This window comes from Ochotona curzoniae, unplaced genomic scaffold (genome assembly GCF_017591425.1).
Source record: "Ochotona curzoniae isolate NIBS_2020 unplaced genomic scaffold, NIBS_Ocur_1.0 contig_2469, whole genome shotgun sequence".
NCBI classification, from domain to species: domain Eukaryota; kingdom Metazoa; phylum Chordata; class Mammalia; order Lagomorpha; family Ochotonidae; genus Ochotona; species Ochotona curzoniae.
The window spans coordinates 1398942-1408062 of record NW_024465471.1 but is presented as its reverse complement, the minus strand read 5'-3'; the positions used below and the strand labels follow the sequence as shown (position 1 = coordinate 1408062).

General features: G+C 46.3%; 1 long non-coding RNA gene across 1 annotated transcript; it reads right to left on the bottom strand.

Moving 5' to 3' along the window:
- Nucleotides 1–285: 285 nt before the first annotated feature.
- On the bottom strand, nucleotides 286–7050 carry LOC121152541. The gene is made up of 3 exons (XR_005883275.1): nucleotides 7040–7050; nucleotides 2580–2581; nucleotides 286–444 (listed from the first exon to the last, which is right to left on the bottom strand). It is a non-coding gene; the product is annotated as an uncharacterized LOC121152541 (long non-coding RNA).
- Between the last annotated feature and the right edge of the window lie 2071 nt (nucleotides 7051–9121).

The following is a 9121-nucleotide window of genomic DNA, read 5'->3' as shown; positions in this document are numbered from 1 at the left end:
AAAAGATTTTTTTTTCCAGAAAAAAAAAAAAACCAGGTAAGATGTCTAGAGAAAAACATATCTTTTACACACTAATTGATTCTGTGGAGTTGGGGGTGCAAGGCTAGGTGGCAGGGATTTACTCTTGATTAGTGTTAAAAGGTCATTAGGGATAAATAGTAAATAAGTAAACATAATAGTAGTAGGAATACAGGAGTGCTAAGTAGTGATAAGGGAGTTTAACTGTTAACAAGACTGCTATACTTGGTTTCTGTAATCGTTGCCTAGCTTTGCTGCATAAAGAACAGGACTGACGCCATGATGGGCCAAAGGTCAGGGAGTAGGCCTAAGTCTCACTTCACTTCAAAGTTGCATTTTCCTCAGAGTGATGGAGTGGGCAGGGGGGAATCGACCTTGGAGATGGGCCAATCAGAGGCATCCACACGTCCGCAAATGGAATGTGGTCTGTACTTGTACAGGTTGCATGGGAACGTGACCTACACCCGTACGAGTTAAATGTGACCAAGATAAGGACTGCTTGTTCGTGACTAGGAGCGAATAAAAACAGTCTGCGAGAGACAAACGGAGTCCTTGTCAAGACTCCACTGCAATAGATGAAACATGGACCCCAGCTCGAGCTAGCAATAAAGTTGCTTTGCTTTTGCATTGTTGCATGTGGAACTTGTCTCTCCATGGTTCGGGGATCTTTTAGACCTAACAGTTCAATTTTAGTGGTATATCCACAGCAATCATTGTTTTACCTGATCAATGTCTTCAAACGTTGGGGAGTCAGTTTGCAAATCATCATTATTTCTAATTTAGGATAAATTTATCTAAGAGATAAATTATTTCACTTTTGAACCATTTTTTTCTGTGAAACTTCAAATAAAAAACTTCATCAGTTTATGACCTTACTCCCTTACAAATAAAAACAAATAATTCCCACATTTGCACTACTGAATATATTCCTTTCTAGGTTCCTCTTAATTGGAAAATAACACATCAGTTCTTCTTACTCCTCAATTTCCTGCCTTACGTGGCTGCAGCAAAATGAAGAAGCCCCATGTTAATAGCTTTTTCAACAGTACATTAACCTTACTAATTCTAAATATGGTCGTTTTCTCATCTCCCAGGTTGGGGGATGGAAAAAAAAAAAAGAGGGCAAAAGCACGCGCGCAAAAGAGAAAGAAAGAGAGGCGGTCACCCTGTAAGTTTCAGATCTAGCTGTTATCTGAATGTGAATATGATTATTCTTCAATAAAACTTTAGTATCCCCAACTTTTACCATTTATTGCTCAATAAGATTGTGTTTTACAATAACATTGGGGACAGCACTGTAGCATAACAAGGAAGCCTCCATCTGCGGCACCAGCATCCCAATTTGGCACCAGTTTGTGTCCTGGCTGTTCCACTTCCAATCAAGCTCCCTGCTAATGCACCTGGGAAGCCAGTGGAAGATGCCCCAAGTCCTTGGACCACTGCTGCCATGTGGGAAACCCAAAAGAAGCTGCTGGCTTCAGACCACTATATCTGGCCATTGTGGACATTTGGGGAGTGAATTAGTGGATGGAAGAGTCTCTCTCTCCCTGTCTCTCTCTGTGTCTCTCTCTCTTCTCACCCCCCCACCCCCGCTTCTTTGTGTGTGTGTGTCCCTCTCTCTGTAACTCTGCCTTTCAGGTAAAAAATAAAAATAAAAATAAAAAAACATTTTAAAAAAGAAATAGAACAGGGGTAGGAGTATGCTCTAGTGTGATAGCTCAATCCTCCCCGCTGATTCTCCCCACTGCAAGTGCCAAAACCCATGTAGGCCATGGTTCCTGTCCCAGCTGCTCCACTTCCCATCCGGCTCCCTGCTTGTGGCCTGAGAGAGCAGTAGAGATGGCACAAAGCCTTGAGTCCCTGCACCCGAGTGGGGGACCCAGAAGAAGCTCCTGGTTCCTGGTTTCAAATCAGCTCAGCTCCATCCACTGTGGCCACTTGGGGAGCAAACCAATGGACAGAAGATCTTTGTCTCTGTATCTGTTCTCTTTGTATACCTGCCTTTCTAATAAAAGCAAATAAATCTTTTTTTTTTAAAGAACTAAGAAAAAATATTTTAACAATTGCTTATATTTTGATCCCTTACTCATTCATTAATGACCTGAGTGACTTCTTGCCAAACTAGATAATGGTTTTCAAATATCGGAAAAATAAAAAATGTGGCCTCACTTTTGTGCTGTTCACAATGTGATGGCTATGCATATAACCCACTTTTAAGCTCAGTATGAATTAGTAAGATTTTCTTTTTAAAATTTATTTTTATTAGAAAGTCAGATTTACAGAAAGAAAGATCTTCCAACCACTGGTTCACTCCCCAAGTAGCCACAACAGCCAGAACTGAGCTGATCCGAAGCCAGGAGCCAGGAGCTTCTTCAGGGTCTCCCATGTGGGTGCAGAGTCTGTCCTCGACTGCTTTCCCAGGCCACAAGCAGGGAGCTCGATGGAATTGGAGCAACTGGGACATGAGCTGTCACCTATATAGGATCCCAGTGTGTACAAGGCAAGGGCTTTAGCCACTAGGCTATTGTACCACGTCCAATTAGTAACATTTTCTTCAGCACTTCTTAGCTCTAGTTAAGTCATAAACCAAAAATCAAGCCCTAGTTTGTATCATGTGAAGTTGGAACAGTAGAGATAAAATGCATGTATATGACATCACTAAATGTTTCTTAAAAGAAAAACTGATGAATATTTAATCTCAAAGGATGAATGTTTAACAATCATCATTCCAACTTTATGACACTGCAACTAGTTCTTACAAGCTGGTATGAGGCAGCTCCACTGCACCACTGGGTCACATTTTTGTAAGACAGTTTAATTCCATTTGTGAGTAGCAACTGCAATGACTTTGGTGTGTGTAACACTAACTCTTAGTTCTTTTGACTGCAACATGTTAATGACATAGTGTGTCTCAAACTCTTATGAATGTTCATGAAATTTGTTTGAAATGGAGCTATTTTTTGGCAAACTACAAAGTAAATTACATAAATTTCAGTGTTCTTTTTAAACATTTATTTATCTTTATTGCAAAGTCAGATATAGAGAGGAGGAAAGACAGAGAGGAAGATCTTCCATCCCATGTTCACTCCCCAAGTGACCGTAATGGCCGGTGTTGCACCAATCTGAAGCCGGGAACCGGAAACTTCCTCCAGGTCTCCCACGCAGGTGCAGGGTCCCGGGCCATCCTCCACTGCTTTCCCAGGCCACAAGCAGGGAGCTGGATGGGAAGTGGAGCTGCCGGGATTAGAACCAGCTCTCATATGGGATCCCAGCGCATTCAAAGCGAGGACTTTAGCTGCTAGGCCACTGTGCCAGGCCCTCAGTGTTTGTTGCTTACAAATTAAAACTGTTTACTGACCCTGCCATAGTTTTTACGATGTCAAATGTAATCTGTCTATATGCAAAAGACTTTCAATCAAATATATGCTATATCATCTGATGAAAGTTGACATAGAATAGCCTGCAAATGAGAGGGTTCATTATATTTTGTATTATTTCCAACATCATAGTAACCATTTATGCTACATCGATAAATGCAAAGACTTATTGTTGCACATTCACTCAAATAGCTCAACAGTACATTGGGAATAAAAAAATAGAATGAGATTTATGTAATGTGATGTTGATGGTGATATTCCTAAGCAAAGGAAGTAAATGTGTTTTATGGCTACTTTCACAGACACTGCTGTAAGTTCTCACTATTTTCCTAATCCTACTGCCATTATTCCTCATCTACCCCCCTCACTCAGCCTACTTCATAAGGAAAATGGGAAAAAGCCATAGTAGAAGCTTGTCTTTTCACTATTCAACTTCCAAATGTACCTTAATTCATTAATTCAATTTATTCATTCACTAGCAGTTTTTAAATGTGTGTTTTCAGCCAATACACTCCAGTATATGCTCGAAATACAGCAGTGAACAAAACACAAAAAATTTGTTCCAAGGAGGATTTACAATTACTCAAAGGAAAAGGAAAACACAGACAGTTGGTGAGAAGTGGAAAGGTCAAATTCAGAGAAGTGGCATATGAGTATGTTGTGTTGTGATTTTTAGTAGAGTGTACAAGGCATAAATTGTATCAACAATGTTAGGGTTATTATATGTAACACACCAGTCCTTTCATAATCTAGAACCATCTTCTTACGTAGTATTTTCCCTCTCCTTGTCCATACTCATCTTACCTTCTCCAAAACTTTTATCTAGGAAGTTGTGTAAAGTAAACAAAGAGTTATGAGATGTGAGGTGTTGGATAAAACGCTGTTAAATATGCTGGGGGCCTGGGGCAGTAGCTTTGTGGCTAAATACTTACCTTGTATCCACAGGGATTCCATATGGACACAGCTTTGTGTCCTGGGTGCACCACTTCCCATCCAGCTCCCTGCTTGTGGTATGGGAGAGCAGTAAAGGATGGCACAAGGCCTTGGGACCCTGCACCCATGTGGGAGACCCAGAAACTCCAGGCTCCTGGCTTCAGATTGGCTCAGCTCTGGCTGTTGCTGCCGCTTGGGGAATGAACCAGTGAACGGAAGATCTTTTTCTGGCTCTCCTTCTCTCTGTAAATCTGTCTTTCAAACACACACACACACACACACACACACCTTAAAACATATGCCAAATTCTAAAATTAGTTTCTATACACAAAGACTTCATTAATGATTTTATCTTTATGAATGTATGTTTAATATAACTATCACAGAGCTGCCCTTTCAGGAGCTTTCAATCAAATTCAGCATCATCATATCATGAGCTAGCCAATCTGTGGGTCAAGGGTTTTCAATAAAGAAAACACTCCCCCATTTATGATTGCCCAAATAAACAAGGGGCCAAAATTTAAATGAAAGTATTTACCTTTTCCTCCAAGGAATTAAAAAAATAATTCATTTGAGAGGAAGAAAAGGAATCAGAGGAAGAGATAGAGGTAGAGATAGCGAGAGCTCCTGTCCACTGGTTCATTCCCCAATTGCCTGCAACAGACCAGGGGCCAAAGTTGGGAGTTAGCAACTCAATCAAGTCTCCCACCTAGGAGGGAAAAACCAACTACTTCAGCCATCATCTGGTGCCTCCGAGAACCTTACACTGGCAAGAGCTGGATTCAACCCCAGGTACTCTGATATGAGACATGAGTGTCTCAACCAAAATACTACTCGCTGTACTCGCTATCTGCACCATCCTTGCAAGGTCTACTGAGGCATTACCTTCTTTTGGTTATGAAGTACTTTAAATCACAGAAAAATGCTAAGAATTCTGATACCTCCATATACTTCCAAGAAGTAACTGGCATCATAATTTCAATGTGGTAATGTTATGGCCTGTTTTCCTTATAGTTAAAGAGTGTATATTTCATACGTTTACGTAAATGTATTCCAAATGTTATTCTACAGCTTGCTTCCTCTATTAAAATTGTTTTCTTGAGATCCAGCTAGGTTGACATTAATCCTAATTAATTTATTTAATACAAAGGTAATCTAGAGAGATCATGGAAAGCGTTTGGGGCCTGAACCACAGGGGTGGGGCTTGGGTCTGGTGAGAGGCCTGAGCCAATCAACCTGCCAGCTGCTTGGAGCCAGAGGGGGCTGGCTAGCCAAGGCTCTAAGCTGCCAGGCAGCAAGGCTCAGTCTGGGCAGCCCCTGGGCTTCACTGGACGTCTTTAGCACCTGGGCCACCTGGCAGTGGGATCTTGTGGGGGTATGAATGGACCTTTAAGGTTTAGACAAACCCAGCAGCCTTAGAGGGATGGCAGAGCTGGGGTAGTTAGTAATGACTAATGCCAAATACCACTCACTGGTGTACACTAAGGCTAGGGCTGGGGCCTACCTGGCAGGGCTAGATCACAGTACTCACCAACAAAGGTCGAAATGGGGGATGAGTAATGCTAGGCTGGGCCATGGCACTAACCAGCACGCAAAAGAACTGGATTTGGGGTATGTTCTGTGGGGGATGTTTGGGCCCACCTCTTTGATCTGCAATCTCAACTGGTTCACTTGGAGCCAGGGGTGGTGACAGGCTGAGCTAGGCATGACCGTGGAACCACCAACACTAATGGGTGCTGGGGCTGGATACACTCTGGGTTGGTGTAGGCTATAGCACCTGCACCCAAGAATATGGTATGGGGCAGGCCGAGCCACAACATCTACCACTCATACATGTGCAACACAGAGGTGTTAGCCTATGTTCGGTAAGGGCCTAGCACCCACTGATATGGGTGAGCTATGGGTCTGGGAGTGGGTCTGGTGGGGAAACTAGGGCAACTCCCCTGACAGGCCATTGCTCTTGCTTGTGAGCATGTGACTCAGGCCTGGTTTTAGTCAGACTGGGTATGGTAGCTCCAAGTGTCCACATGCATGTGGGGTGGTTTTGGAAGGGGGTGGACCGGGCAGAGCCAGGCCAACCTTAGCTTACTGGCAAGTGCAGAAGCCAGGCTGGTAAGTGGGGCATGCCTGGCTAGGCTATCACACCTGCTGGTTTGCATGAGTCAGGGATGGAAGTAGACTGAGCATGACCAGGCTGTAGCACCTGCCAGTGAGAGCTGGGACTGGGTAAGAGCTGGAACAAACCATCTGCAGCATCTGATGGCAAAGGTCAAGACAGGGATGGGCTATGCAGAGCTACATCAGAGCAACCACTGGCATGTGCAAGAGCTAGGGCTGGGAACAGACCTGGTTAGAGAGCTAAGAGGATGTCCCAGCTAGGTTGTGGTTACCACTGGTGAGCATGAGAGCCAGAATGGTGGTGTCTGGGCTGAATATGGCTGCAGTGTCCATCAGCATGGACATGGACAGACTCTGGGGTGTGCCAGACTGGGCTAGACTCCAGCACCCACTTGGACTCTTGAGAGCCAGAGTGGGTGTAGGACAGGTTGGGCTAGGTTTCCGCTCCCACTGGGCCACATGAGAGCTGCATCAGGTCATGGACTGGGCTGTAACACCCAACAGTAAGAACTGGATTTGATATGGGCCAGTTGGGCGAGGCCATTGTTCCTGCCAGGACAGGAGGGGGACTAACTCATCCCGAGGCTAAGGACCCACCAGTGTGTGCAGGATCTGCCACTGAGAGGAGATCTGATAGAGAAGTTTGCAGTTCCTGCACATTAGTACAAAAATGAAGGCAAGGAGCAGCTCAGAACAGACCAGGTTACAGCACCTGCCAGCATACGTGTGGCTCAGGTATGGGGACAGGCCAGGCTGGGCCAATTCATAACATACACTGGCTGATCTGAGAACCAGGATAGGGTGCAGGACAGGCTGGGTCTGGCCACATCACCAGCCAGTTCACATTAGGACCGGGACTGGGGGCTGATTGCACTAGGTTGGGCAGCAGCTCTAATCAACATGAGCTGGAATGGGAGCAGAAGAGGCCAGGCTGTAGTAGTACCCACTGAAAAATGCTGAGGTAAGACGGGCTATGCCAGAATGGGCCACAGCACCCATGAGCACACATGATACAGGGGCAGGGGTTGAGCCTGGTAGGGGAGTGGGGACTCCAATGCTGGGCCACCATTCATGCTGGCAAGTGTGATAGCTGAAACTGGAGGTAGACCAGGCTGGGCAGGGCTACAACACCTGTTGGCCTACATGTAAACTGGGTTGGGGGAGAGCCAGGCTGGGGTAGCCAATTATATCCACTGGTACAGGAATGAACCAAAATAAGGGCAAGTGAGTTGGACTTTACTGCAGCATCAGCTGGCAAGTGCTAGGACTTGGGGCAAGTCCTGTCAAGCTAGACTACAAAACCACCTGGAGAGTGCAAAACCTGGGGCAGGGAGTGGGTCCAGTGGGGAGGTTGTGGGCTCTCTGATGGGCTGCAACTCCCACTGGAGAGCATGAGAACCAGGACTGGGGGCGGGCTTGGCTGGACAGGTAGTGGCACCCGCTGGCATGAGTGTGGGCTGGAAGGCGGAGTCGGTTGGGTTGAGTCAGGCTTCATTGCCCAGTGATGTGTATGAGATCTCAATGGGATGTGGGGCAGACTGAACATGTTGCAGGCAAAGGAACCAAAGCTGGGGATTCCAGTCCAGTGGGGATTGTTGGAGGTCGCTCTGCTTGGTTTGCAGCTCTCCCTGTGATACATGAGGGTTGAGCGTGTGTTGGGCAGGGCTGGGCTGGGCTGCAACACCCATTGCTTTGCTGAGGGTGGAGGGCAGAACAAATTGATCAACTACCCCAGTGAAACTTGACAGCAAATTTCTGACCCAATGGAGACTCAGGGGCAGACTATGACAGCCAATTGACCTCAGAAGGATTTCCTCAACCTTCGAAAGGCGATGTCAGCAGCAGCATCTCAGAACTATCGAGACCGCATGAGCAGAACCCTCAGAAAACGCTCCACAGTGGGGGACTTGGGATGAGATTGACTGCCAGTTCCCCAGTCCCCGGGGTAATGCTGTGCTTGGGAAGCTGGGCTTGGCTTCTCCTCTTGTATCCCCCTCTCTGCTATATATGGGAAAAGAAGAAAATGTGTGGAGACGGTGCGCAGCAGTAGAGAAGTTGCGAAACACTGGGATCGACAGCCTGAGAGCGACAGGGACGGAGCCCTAGACTGCGGACTTTGGTAGGCTCGAGCCGCGGTGAATTGTGAATCAGTAAGAGGGAGGGTGTCTTCCACTGGACAGCGGAGAGCAGTAGGGAGGGAACCCTAGACTGCGGACTTTGGTGGGTGGCTAACACTAGCTACGGTGAAGTGTGAATCGGTAAAAAGGGAGGGTGCCTTCCTTCTGGGCAGCCGGAAAGTGGCGGGGGTGTGGGGGGGAGCCCTGGACTGCGGACTTTGGTAGGAGGCTGGCACGAGCTGCGGTGAATTGTGAATCAGTAAAGAGGGAAGGTGCCTCCGCTTTGGAAAGCCGGAGAGCGGCAGTGTGAGAGCCTTAATCTGCAGAAACTTTGGTAAACTGATACCACAGGGAAGAAACCGGGTGGGCCACTGCAACGGGAAGGTGCCTGCATTTGGCAAGAGACAGGACCGGCCAAGCGATTGGGAAGCGGTCCTCCCTCCAGCAGGAGGCCAAACCTGGCAAACACAGGCTACCACAATTAGGTTGAGCCGCAAGTAAAAAGAAAAACAGGTTTGGTCAGTAACAACAGGAACCTGAGACCAAAAAAAAAAACCT